Raw genomic sequence first — 13,110 nt, forward strand, 5'->3', positions numbered from 1 at the left:
CCACTTTATTCAGAGGGTGGGCTCAGTCCCCCGCAGCTAAAATGAGAACCATTGAATGTCCTCTTTGAATTTATGAATTAAATCAAACCGCAGTCATCAGGTTTGTAGGCCAGACACTTAACCACCCCACTATATAACCTGATGAAAAATAATCTACTAAAGGCGAAATGTCCCATTTTGGTAGTTCAAGTCCCAGGGAAAACACGTGCATTGTTTCTTGGAGTTTAAAACATACACACCTATTAACGTTTTCAAAAAAGCTAAAAGAATGAAATAACCTTTCCTGGTTTTGTGTGTTTATTGCAATTCGTCCTGTGCAATTTGGGTGGTTATGCAAACCCAATTTAATGAAATGTGTGTATTTCACCCTGATATGTTAATTTATGGCAACGTCACATCTCATTGTGTTTGTTGATTAGTCCCCCCACTTACATTTTTAGGACTTGACCCCGGATTCCAGTCCAGTTTCATTAAAAGCATTGGTAAAGCTGTACATATACTACTTCTTACCATGCTGAAAGTAGAGTACGAGAAGGTAAACCCAAGATCTTTGTGGCTTTCATGGACCTGGACAAAGCTTTTGACCAAGTGAAGCAACAACGCTTGTAGGATAATTGCCTACTCACAACTGTCCGAAATCCATACTGGAACCGCTAATAGTTCTACACTCTTAAACATCCATGAGAGCCCGGCTGAATCTATCTGGACTCTTATCAGCAGAAGTCCTAACTGCAAGTGGAGTGAAACAAGGATGTCCAATGGCCCGGCTTTGTTTGACTTCTACTTGGCAGCCATCAAATACTCTCAGGTTTTACTCAGATATTTTCCACCAACAGTAAGTGGAGTGTTGCTAAATCGTTTACTTTATGCTGATGACTTAGTCCTGAAAGACCAAACCCCAGTTGGCCTTCAGTGACAGCTTGATAACCTTAAATATTACATCAAGATGAACGCATTAGAGATAAACAAGGGAAAGAGAAAGATCCTGTGCTTCAGGAAAACTAACAGGCAGAACAACCAACAGAAATGGATTCTTGGGCATACACCAACTGAACAAGTTACATTGTTGAAATACCCAGGAGTATGGCATAACACCAGCACAATTGAAACCCAGATGATCGACCAACTGAAAGAAAAAAGCAAACCTTTGGCCAGCCAAGCACTGGCAATAAGCAAGAAATGTTACGTTTTACCATCTGCCAGTGGTGAACATTTTATAAAAACTAAGGTGGTTCTGTCCCTGACTTATGTAGCAGAGGCATCCAAATGCACTTTGGCCCCGACTAGAGGGACTTTTTGGGAAGAAGGTTCTGGGCCTTCTAATGTCCACACCTATTCAGATTATCCGCTAAGAGCTTGGTCTGGTATCCTTAAAAGCCACAGTAGAATGAACAGTCTGATCATGTACAGAAAATGTCTTGCGCTATCTCAACCACCAATTTTTGAGATTATAAACAAGGAACTTATATCACAGACAAGCCTAACTTTAAAAAACTGGGCAAGAAACACTGAGAAACTCAACGAACTTGACTGCTCAACTGATGACTTGATAAAATCCAACAAGAGTTAAAAAAAAAAAAAAAAAGAAATGAAAGATCGACTAGATATCCACTCTTGCATCTGCTGCTTGCTATCGGTCAGCTGCGCATTTGACGATAGAGGCACAGAAACTAAACATTCTCCCGGGCATGTAGCATAGGTCCCTAACAGAGGTTATCGAGATCCATTTCTTAGAGCCCAGCTCAACCTGTTGCCCACAAATGAAGTTCTGGCAACAAGAACCAAAGCAATCACAAATCACTGTCATTATTGTGGAGTTGTCTCCACGGTCGAAGCATTGAAGCATCTCTTGCTGCTCTGTCCAGCTGTACCCAGAGAGAGAACAAACCATCTCGGCCAGATGTCACAATTCTCCACGCTTGACGCGGAAGATTGGTGGACAACTCTGATGAAGGGAAACAAGACCTCATACGTGATCGCAGTTGTGGCATTTATGAATAAAATACTTCAATAATTTCAAGAGACTTGAAGTCTAATCTCAAGGAATTCTCACTGAATCCTGGGACCTTCCCTTTCTTTTTCTTGGGTTTACCATGTCATTATATTACAATATATATAAGGCAAGATGAAATTTTGATGCTTTTGCGAAAGAATTGTCATCAATTAAATGCAAATCAAATAAGAAAATATATTTTATAAACATTTAAACTTACTATGAACATATATTTACTATAATAACTTAGAAATTAATTTATGCACACTTGATTCTATTGATGTGTGTTCAGGGCATTCAATTTTTGAGCTCCTAACACCATTCTGCACATGTAGGTACATCTTCATCAAATGTATGAATAATCTAGTGAGAAACAATATATTTTTCTGTTAATGTCATGCCTCTATGCAAGGTAAATTATGTATTTTTATTATTAAAAAAACCCTAATAATGCCTCTTAAACTAAAGTACAGTGATGTATATTATATGTGTTCTCACATCCGTTAATGAAAATTATCTGTAATTACCCAATTCAGCCCAGCATCTCTTTGCTTATAGCAGCCTTGCACTATAACAATGACCTTACCGTATTAAAGTAATCGGAGAATTCAGAGAAAACTCCGTGTGAAAGAAACCCTCTCGCATTATTTTTCCTACTCTCATTATTTGTCGGGCTTATAAAAGCCTGCAAACCCTTGACCGTTAAAATAGATTTTTTACCGGCTCTAGGCTGTGCAACTGTATACTTTTTTGTGGCAGCATATTGATGTCATCTCGCATGTATGTATCTATGCTTTCTACGATATTTTAACTCACTAAAAACTGTGTTAAATAAACAAGAATGGAAATGATTCATAGCACTAAATTTGAATGAACTCATAACACAATATTGTGGGGAAATTAAATATCAAATTAATTCTATTTCACTTTAAATTTGTATTTTTGTACTTTTATTAGGTTTATATAGCGCTTTAAACCAAAGCGCTTTACAATATAACAACTGGATTCAAGAATAATGAATGAAGCATAATAATAATCATGAGAAACCAACGAGACAATACATAGAACAATTTACCTAGGTAGGGAAGGTGAGGGAGGGGTAAAGGGAAGGAGTAGTAGGGAAAGGGAAGGGAGTAGGGAAAGGGAAGGGAGAAGGAGTGGAGGGGGAAGTAGGAGAGTAGGTAGGTAGGTAGAAGGGAGATCAGGGGGGAGTGGAGAAGAAGAGATTTCAGGGAAGTGTCGGAAGGAGGGGTAAGTGGGAAAGGAGCGGATAGAGAGAGGTAAAGAGTTCCACTGTAGGGGGGCAAAGAGATGAAAGGTACATAATCGTGAGGAGGCACAAGGAGATGGGGTAACAGTGAGTAAGAAGAGATCAGCAGAGCAGAGAGGATGGGAGGGAGTATAGAATGAGCGGCTCTACCTTCTTATTACTTCCTCAAACATATCCTCATCAAATGTGAAAATATATCACCAATAAATGTAACTTCACTAATCAACCCAATATGGAAATAGCATGTTGCTATTAGTGGTATTTTGTATAGGTCACTTCTAGGTAACATAAATCCCTCTCAGTGTTCATCCCATTGGGACAGAGTATTTGATTTTTGAATTCAGAATACTTCCCTTATTTCTAATCTTTCCTTCATGTTGCCGCCTCGCAATGTTAACTCAACCTTTTCCAAAACTACCATTCTATTCTGTGAAATAGCATGTCCTTTTTCAAAATATTGTTCCACTTATGCCAATTTCCTATTTTTTGTTATCACGTTAGATTTGTGTTCAGTCCATCTGAGTTTTACTTTGCGTGATGGCAAGCATACGCAATATAAGCCACAAGGGCATTTAATACTGTATATGATATTATTCCAGTCACCTACTGAATTATGAATTTGTTTAATCGATTGCCACTTGTTAAAAGCATTATCTAATTAACCTTAATGATGATGTTGCAATGTTGGTCATTGTTACAAGGCTGAATGTCCTTGTATTCTACTTTCAATTTTGTTGTCGGAGGATTTAATGCTTGCACCAATTTATTTCTTAATGAACATTTTCAATGTGCAAAGGTGGGTGGTTCTTAAGAAATTCGCTTGGAACCGAGTCACGCTCAACATTTTCTAATTTCTTGAAATATATATTTATTTTATTGTGACTCTGGAAACATTAGTCACATATACTATACTAAGTTCAGGGGCCTTTTTTAGTTCTCTTTCTTTCAATACATTGTAATGTGAATGGAAGTTCACTTTTTGTAATTCTGCACACACTATATCCTTACTGTATTCTCTTTGCATGAATTTCTGTGCGAGTTCCTCCCGTTTCGGTGTTAACTTCTCTCTTTCAATGATGATTCATTTATATCACGTAAACTGGCCATAAGGTATACTTTTAAGGAGGATGGATGAAAACCTGAAGCTAGTAGTATGTTGTTCCCGTCAGTCGGGTTTGTATAAAACATAGAATGTAGTTCTGAATTTTTAACATACATTTCAGTCTCTAGAAAATTGATTTTCTGTGAATTTAACTCATAGGTAAAATGAATTCTCTAATGTCTCCTATTGATAAATGAGAACAATTCTTTATATTCATCAACCGAGCCTTCCAAAATGCCAACAATTTAGTCAATGTAATTTTTTATAGAATTTGATGTTTTTCTCCCAAGGATTTCTGTTGAAGATACTATCCATTTCCCAATAAGGTATACATGTATTAGCATAAGAGGGTAACAACAGAGATAAAGTGTTCTAAACTAATGGACACTCCCATCCCCTGCACACCTCATATACTGACTGCAAGGTCAGGCAACATTTCATATAAGATTTCTTAGATTTTAGATGATAATCTTGTAGAATAGTATTTCTAATGTGACAACTCTTGGTGTGGATTGGTTTCACAAGTGAATTAATTTATTACCAAAACATTAGACAGCAAATTATATCTATATAAAGAAGCTGAGCTCAACACGATTCGGGAGGGATCCTCCTGTCATCAGGGGCAAAACAATTAACACATTTCAGGTTTGATTCAATATTCTAGCTTTGCTCTTTCTAATTAATCTACAAAATAAATAAAAGGGACTAAGGTCACAGTGTTTCCTACTCACACATTCACATTAGATAAATAATTAGTTCAATATTTGCAGGAACATTACCTACCAAGTTATCCTTAGTTACAGTATTGTTTAGAAGGTGTCCATCATCGGTAATGATTCCACAATGACTGATACACTCTGTATTCTACCATTAGGGCTGGTGTCTATGGTCAGACTCTGAAAAAAAGGAATAGTGTCCTCGTCAATAACGTAGTTCCAATGTGGGCACTAAAGTATATTCCATGTCTGAGAATCAACATAAAGGAATCTTAATCTTGTCCTAACGTGAAAGTCTATTTAATGAAAAGGGTATGGTATGGGGCCTTGTGGTCCAATCTCAACCTAACTGTATAGATAGATGTATAAGAGTTGAAAAATAAAGTCTGAGATTAAAGATTTCTAAAAAATGTCATCAGTGTAACGCGAGTCAAGCATTATGACTTAACCAACTGCAAAGTTGACTGACAATTATAATGCTGTGGGTAGCGGGGTAATCAAAGCCGTAGTATCTAAATAAAAGTAATAGATGTGGTGATAGGCTCCCAACTAAAATGGCACCAGTTATTGTGGAATAATTTAGGTCCTGCTTTCCGGCAACTGTCCGCGCGTCAGTTCGTCCTGTATTGCTCACGAGGGTCAGCACTGTTATGCCATTATACTTTCAGAAGTAGCGCAGTAATTGAAGTCGGTGTCCGGACATTTCGTCAAAAAAAAAAAAGGTCGACAGGACAAATGGTTGACACCATTTGGTCGAATTTTTTTTTTTTATTTATATATATATATTTTAGGTTTTCGTTTAGGGAAAAAAGGGTTTTTTAGAAAAAAAAAGGGGTTGAGGGGGGACCCCGCCCCAAAAAAAAAGGGAAAATACAAAAAACTAAAAATTCGACCATTTGGTTTTCGACCAAATGGTGTCGACCATTTGTCCTGTCGACCTTTTTTTTTTTCGACGAAATTTCTGGTAACCATTGAAGTCGTGGTATTTAAACAACGGTAATATTGGATGCATTGACAGGTTCCCAACTAGAATGGTACCGTTATTGTATTGCAATGGGGGTTCTGTTTACCGGTAGTTGTCCACGAATCAGTTTGTTCTGTGTCGCTTTAGGAGTGTCGGCACGGTTATGCACGGCTCAAAATTGTTGTAAATAAATTACGTGTTTGACGTCCTCGAGGAAGTACGGCCGTCATTAGTAAAGATCATTTTTTACATGTGGGACGGTATTACAGTGCCTGCTTGTATTGTCTCAACTTGACTGTGTTCAAAGTTATTAATATAGGCACATTTATACTTTCTGAGATGTCAATACAAATTGAGAGTCACAAAAGTGGCTTCCGGTAGAACATTACAAATGTTAACATGTCATTGTCTGAATATTCTACAAACTAGCATGCCAATGAAGTAAAACATGAATTGTGCATTTTCCACATTTTAACCATTTTTAAATGTTTTAACAAGATAATCCTTATGCAGCGTCTTTCCTTGACATATCAGGACAGTTGTTTCAGGTTTTCACATATCCCTATCTCAATATATCATGTCCGAACCTTTTACAGACTAGTATTCAGATGTGACAATCCATTGTACATTGTTCACATTTTTAAAAGAATAGTTATTATGCAGCGACATGCGTTCGGAATTCCGAATTCGTAACATTGGATCAAGTTCTTATGGGTCCTTATGCTGGATTTGTGTTCTGTAATTCTCTCCTTGATTTTCCTCATTGTTTTGCCAAGATAAAACTTTCCACTTGTCTGATCAGTCCGTATATAAGGAATTTAGAATCACAGGTTGCGAAGTGTCTTAGTTCCAATTTCGGTCCTGTATTAGGATGTCTAATAAGACAGTGCCATGCTCGCTCCACTGGATGAACCAGAGATTTGTCATAAAATTGTTTCACTAAATCTAAAGAAATTATTGTCCAGTATCAATCTAAATAATATGATGACAAAACCTTATCAGCCATGAGATGCTCATATTGTAGCAATAACTATTCATCGATTCGATGCCCTCATTATGTGGGATTGAGTTGTATAAACTCACCACATCTATTGTAAAGAACATATCATTTTAACAATCAAATTGTGTGTCTTTGAGCAGTCTTAGAAAATGACTGGTGTCTTTTATGTATTGAAAGGGCATGAAAGAAGGAAGCTGACCTAACAAGGGTGGCATAATGGTTGCTATAAACTTTTATTTATAGTAAAGAGAAAGCCTCACTATCCCCATCTTCCAAGAGGAGTTTACCTGCCTCAAACCAATACTGGAAGACCTTTCAGAATGTCTTAAAATCTAACTCCACCATCCTGTGTCACAACATACTTCTATCCCTTACACTACAACTAAAGAATAATCCAACAAAAAGTTCCCTCTCCAGGGGAATGACTCCCTTCTCCTGGTATTTGGATGATGTCCCGAAAATGTTGTTTTGCAAAAGGAGGTCTGGCTTGTGGTTCCAACAAAACCTTTGTAGAACTTAACTCACAGGACCAGGAGAATGACTCTTCTCTTGGTATTGGTCCGCACCCTCCAATATAGCTCACAACAAACCAGGGGGGGGAATGACACCCTTGCCCTGTCATCTCGGAGTATATTCAAAGGCTTCAGTTTCTTCTCCACAAGAATTAATGACTCCATTCCCCTGGTGTTTGAGAGTTCTTTTCCGTATCTTTCAACTTGATGTTTGTTTTGCCACCCTCTCACGGTATTGGCAAAGTCCCAAATCCTCCTCAGGGTTTGAGTGGACCAATCACTTACACTGATGAGGATGATTTCCTGCAATGTCTGCTTTATTGGCGTTGGAGTCCCAGACTCTTCTGCGCTTGTCAGTGCACTTATCCTTGCTACTGCAATGAGGATACTTTTTTTCAGAGGCACAAATCTTCACTGAGGGTCAGCAGCCTTGGGGCTACCACTGACATGAGGAAGTGTTCCTCCGATGCACAAATCTTCACTTTGAGGTCCAGTGTTCTTGGGGCTACCACTGAGACAAAGTTCTCATCCGATCAGCGACCCTATTCACAATGCTTGTTTTATCACAAGTTACCTCGTGGCTAAGCATAGACCCTCTTACTACCCCAGTGTCCCCACCAGTCCACCTTTGCCTCCCGCTACCTTCTCTTGGCACATCTCTGGTTCTTGCTGGGACTGGGGTCAGCGTCTCGTCTGCTTCACACGATTTTGCTGTGCCTTGGTCGTTCCTCACTGCCTACGCAGCTCCCAGCTTTCTTCTTGTCTCGGGGTATTTTTCAAGCTACACGGCCCACCTTTGAGCTCACGCCACCGCCTCGCTCAGCTGGGATGGGTGTTGGGTCAACCCCTGCAAGACCAAACAAGCACTCACTCAGTGGCTCGTCGGCATCCTTCCTGTGTTCTCTTGTCTGCCGACAGGATTTGAAACTCCTGCTCTGGATGGTTTCCACACCTGTTGCCTCTACCGGCTGGGCTTGACAAGTTCCTTAGTCCCTCATCTCTTCTATACATTGTTGCCTGTCCCGCCCTGGCAGATTGTGAAAGTCCTTTGTTTCTTTTGATGCTTTCATCTTTATGGCTTCCTCAGGGACACCTCGTGCTAGCACTGTGAGTAATCTTTATGTTGTATGTGCTCTTGTCCTAGTACATTCTGTAATACAAGTACTATAGTAATATATTGGTTTACTCTCTGCTCTCAAGGAAGTGGCTTGGAATGGAGGGCGGGTTATGGAAGGTTGGGGTGTGACGCTGTTCAAGGGGCTGTACCGCCAGGTGATCGTCCATGTCCCCAGAAGGGGACTCCCTCGCCAAGAGGTTCTCCAGCATTAAATCACCCCTAAGGGGACTATTGACTAGCGGCCGCACTTCCTTAGGCTCATGGGAAAGGGCACCCCCTTGGGGAGAAGTGACGATACCTGGCGAATCATCCCAGTATGTGAATCACTTTGAACCAGTGGTTGTACAATAGTGTCTATACACTGATAGCAGTTCTAACAAACTATCGGTATCAGCAATTAATGGACAGCCTGATGGGTTGTCCAGGCTTTTATGAATCTTTGAAAATGTGTAAAACCTTGGTATTATATGCTGTTCCTTTGTCAACAATAATTTGGTTTTCTATGATATCCATGCCAATGCCTTATCTAAAGTGCCTCATTAATTCCTTTACTTTTTCTGTAGGCTCAAAGTCTATTCTCATGTATGTGATTTCATCATTCAATTGTCACCAAGCTTCTCTGAGGTAATCTTCAGTATTCATAATTTCTAAAGCACCTCCTTTGTCCGCTGGTTTAATAATAATCTTTTGGTTATTGATCAGAGTCTAAGCCTTGTTGTTCTGCTCCTTTAAGAAAATTACCTAATCTTTTAGGAAAATGTATCCCACTCATGTCTTTAAGAGTGGCGTTTTGAAACCAGTCCAATGTGATATTATGTACATCAGGATTGAGTTTACTGGTCCAATATAATCTAGCAAAGAATGTTTATTTTATTTTCGTGAAATAGCCTGTAAAAATCTATTTCTTCATTAAATATGCTATTGTAAGTGGGTACTGTGACAAATTCCAGGGTATTGTCACTGCTTCCATAGGGAGAGATCCTTCCCATCAGGCCAGGGAGGTGAGGTCGCTACCCGATAGTCCCCCTGTGGGTGGTACTCAGCGGGTGGATTTCATGGGAGGGGAAACCCCTGTGGGACCAGTGACTACCATATCGGGAGAATGCGGTATCCCTGCCAATTATCTGACCCCAGACCCCCTTCCTACAACTTTAACAACCACTTCCCTACTAGGGTCATGAGATGTTACCCTAACATTCCCCTAATAAGTACTGGAAAGTGGACGAATATGAATTGCCTAAGTGAAGATCCCTTTGCCAGTACTGTGATGAGGTGGCACTCCATTGACCCACAAGCGAACCTTATGATCAGTACTGAGACGAGGGAGAGGTGCAGAGGCATAGCGTTTACCTATGGGAACGAAAGTAGAGCAAGTCTAGTGATTGCCAGTTTCCTATTGGCCCAGCAGCAGCTGAAATAGAGGAAGGGAACCAGGAAGTGTTGTCAAGCGCTCCCTGGAGGAGCAAGGAGAAGGGAAGTTATGCTACAGGAGAAAGGGCTGTGGACCAGAAGCCCTGCCAGAGAGGGGAAACCTTTGCTCGTCGGCAAAATGTTAAGGACTGGAGAAGCACAGGAACGTCCTTTTCTAAAGGACCTGATAAAGTGTCAAGCCCTCCCAGGAGGATCCAGAGGTCAAGCCCGCCCTGGAGGAGCCAGAGGGCAGAAAATTGCTGGGGAGCTGGTCCAGTTGAGAGGGACCACTCAACGAGCAAAGAAGGTGAACTCCTGGCCTCCCTGAAAGTCGGTACATGTGGAGAGAAGGTGCCATGCCAACCAAAGGAAGACTGACAGTGCGGAGTATCCACAGTTGGCAGAAGGACAGAGAGAGAAGGGGAAACCCGACTGCAGACCGCAGGTATCCAGGGACGCACAAGACAATTGCGAACCACGAGATACGGTACGCGGATGGACCGGGAGGCACCGGCCCCTAGAGAGTGGCCGGAAGGGTAGGATCCAGGGGTGGGGGTGGACTATTGATTTGGATACAATCTTCCATGGGCTGGGAGGTGAAGTTTGTGGATACTCAGTCTCCCAATGTTCTTATGTTTTACATAAAACTCAACCTCCTAGATATGTTAAGCCTAATTAACATTCACAACAGACCCTCAAGTTCGAATGGTATGGCCGGTACCGAAAGTATCAAAAAGACTCTTGCTGCCAATGAAGCAGCAAGGTTTCAACACTCTTTCATAATGATGGCAGGCGACTTCAACCTTCAATTGGAGCCTAACGACCGGCTCGAAGGTTTGTGGCTGACCAAGCCTGGGCTATTCCCGACCTGGTGGCACCTTGACCAATATCGGTGTATGCCCTAGCAGAGCAAACCTCTACCATTCTGTACAACCTCAAATTAAGAGCCTGCAATGGCAGGTTTGACTTAGATCGACCTGCCAATAAAGCATTATTGGGCTAAAGGGTTGCACTCTAATTGATTACATACTATTCTCTGAATGGGCTTGGGTACGGGTAGGCGAGTTTAGAGGTATCAACAGGTCCGAAAGTGACCATCGCCCCCTAGCCATCCATATAATCTGGGCTATCCCAGGGATTGGCCAGAATGCCTCAATGCAGGGTGCCTGCTCAAAAGGGACCACGAGCCCTGTTCGAAGACTGTTCAAATGGGCCAAAATTTCAATGCCCGAGAGGAAGCAGAGAATGCACGCCTCGATCATAGACATCGAGGCAATCTGTAATCCAGACAAAAGGCCTGCCTTGGTCTTGGATGAGTTCGAAAAATGTAAAGTTAATGCTCAGACGTATGTTTCGGTGCCGAGGGCTAAACTTATAAACAAACCGACCAAGAGGGTTGTATGGCTTGACTGTCCTTGCAGAGTTGCAAAAAGAGCAATTGAGAGATGCACTAGAGACCTAACGGGGATCGACAGACCAAAGTTCTAGTCTTTTGAGATCTCAATATAAAAGCCTAATCTGCATAAAAAAGACCGAACACCTAAAGGGGAAATGTGAGGGTCTTTACAGAGCCCACCATCTAAGGAACATTGTCTGGTTTTGGAAACTGATTGCTCACAGTGATTATAAAGGGAAACCTCAAGTGCACATTTTAGTGATCTGTACTCTGCAGGCTCCTTTTTTACCTGTCCCTCAAGTTTAAACACTAATAGCTCAAATAATCCGTGTACCACCCTTCAGGATGTAGAGGACGTGATAGCCCCTACAAAAAATGGCAAGGCAGCAGGCCCAGACCTAATTCTGTCTGATTTTTAATGCGACAAGACTCTGTGCCAGGTTTTTAATGGAGTACTGCATGTGGGTAGGATCCCAGACTCATGGCGCAGGTCGGTTATCATCCCGGTATATAAGAAAGGAGGAAAGGCCAGTCCTGCCAACATTAGACCAATTTCCCTGCTAGATGGGGTTGGGAAGTTGTTTTGAAAAATAATTAGCAACCACCTCGACCTATGGGTCAAAGATAATAGGGTGATTAGCATCCATCAGGCAGGGTTCCAAAAGGGTCAGGGGGAGAGTGGACCAGTGCCTTATGCCATCTCTCATCTTTCAAAAATACTCCTACAGAAAGGACACCTGTATGTGTTCTTTGTAGACCTCAGGACAGCATTCAATTCTGTTCTTCGAGAACAATTATGGAAGGTGCTGCTGAAGCGTAAAGTAGCAGAGTATTTGATGCTCCCCTCCTATATATCCTCTATATACAGGAGATCATTGACAAGCTATTAAGGAGGGGGGTGGGAAGGATTGCCATAAGATGTCTACAACTAAATACCCAGCATTATTCTACGTGGATGATGCTGTCCTAATAGAAACAACATTGTAGGGCCTGAAGGAATACCTAGCAATCTTTCTAAGGAAATCTAGCGAGCTGGGGCTCCAAATGAATGTTACAAAAACCAAATCGATGGTTACTAGAATTGAAAAATTGAAAGAATCTCTTGCTCCAATAAAAAAATCTATGACATTTTAATTTAACAAGTCAGTAGCTTTGACTATTTATGCGTGAGATTTCAGGCAAGTCCAGGCTGCGCCCATCAGAGAAATAGGTCTGCCGTCACGTTGAAAACATATAGTGGGGCTATTTTAACCTTTTTCACCAATCATGGGAGTGGTGCAATTTCACCTGCATTAAAACTTTATGAAAGGCAGACAGTTTCAGCCGCATTTCATGGTTCGTAACTATGGGGGTTTGAGAATGCTGAGCCGATTCTTAAAAGGGAAAACGACTTCTTGTAAAGATTGTTATTATTACCATCCAGTGCCACAAATCAAAATCCTTATTATTCTGTCTGAACTTGGGAGAGTTTTGCAACGACACTGGAAACCTTAGTGCATCAAGCTGGAGCCGATTAAGCCTCTTATAAAAAAGAGAGCAAGAGACCTGCTCCTCCTCGAAGCTTCAAAGCTAAAGCTGGACCCGGACTATCTGGATAAGAGAGGCATAGAGGGCTTCAAAGCCTATCTGG

General features: G+C 41.1%; 1 protein-coding gene across 4 annotated transcripts in view; it reads right to left on the bottom strand.

Moving 5' to 3' along the window:
- FBXW7 (F-box and WD repeat domain containing 7) overlaps positions 1-13,110 on the bottom strand; it is a 1,581,903-nt gene that overhangs the window by 804,899 nt on the left and 763,894 nt on the right. The window contains exon 5 of one of the 4 annotated variants that reach the window (XM_069631278.1): positions 5,149-5,261. The exons of the other annotated variants lie outside the window; for them this stretch is intronic. The gene's annotated coding sequence lies outside the window, so the exon portion shown is untranslated. The remainder of the gene's footprint in view (positions 1-5,148; positions 5,262-13,110) is intronic. 4 annotated transcript variants of the gene reach the window in all.

The sequence above is a fragment of the Ambystoma mexicanum genome, chromosome 6q, assembly GCF_040938575.1.
Source record: "Ambystoma mexicanum isolate Mex_15411 chromosome 6q, UKY_AmexF1_1, whole genome shotgun sequence".
NCBI lineage: Eukaryota > Metazoa > Chordata > Amphibia > Caudata > Ambystomatidae > Ambystoma > Ambystoma mexicanum.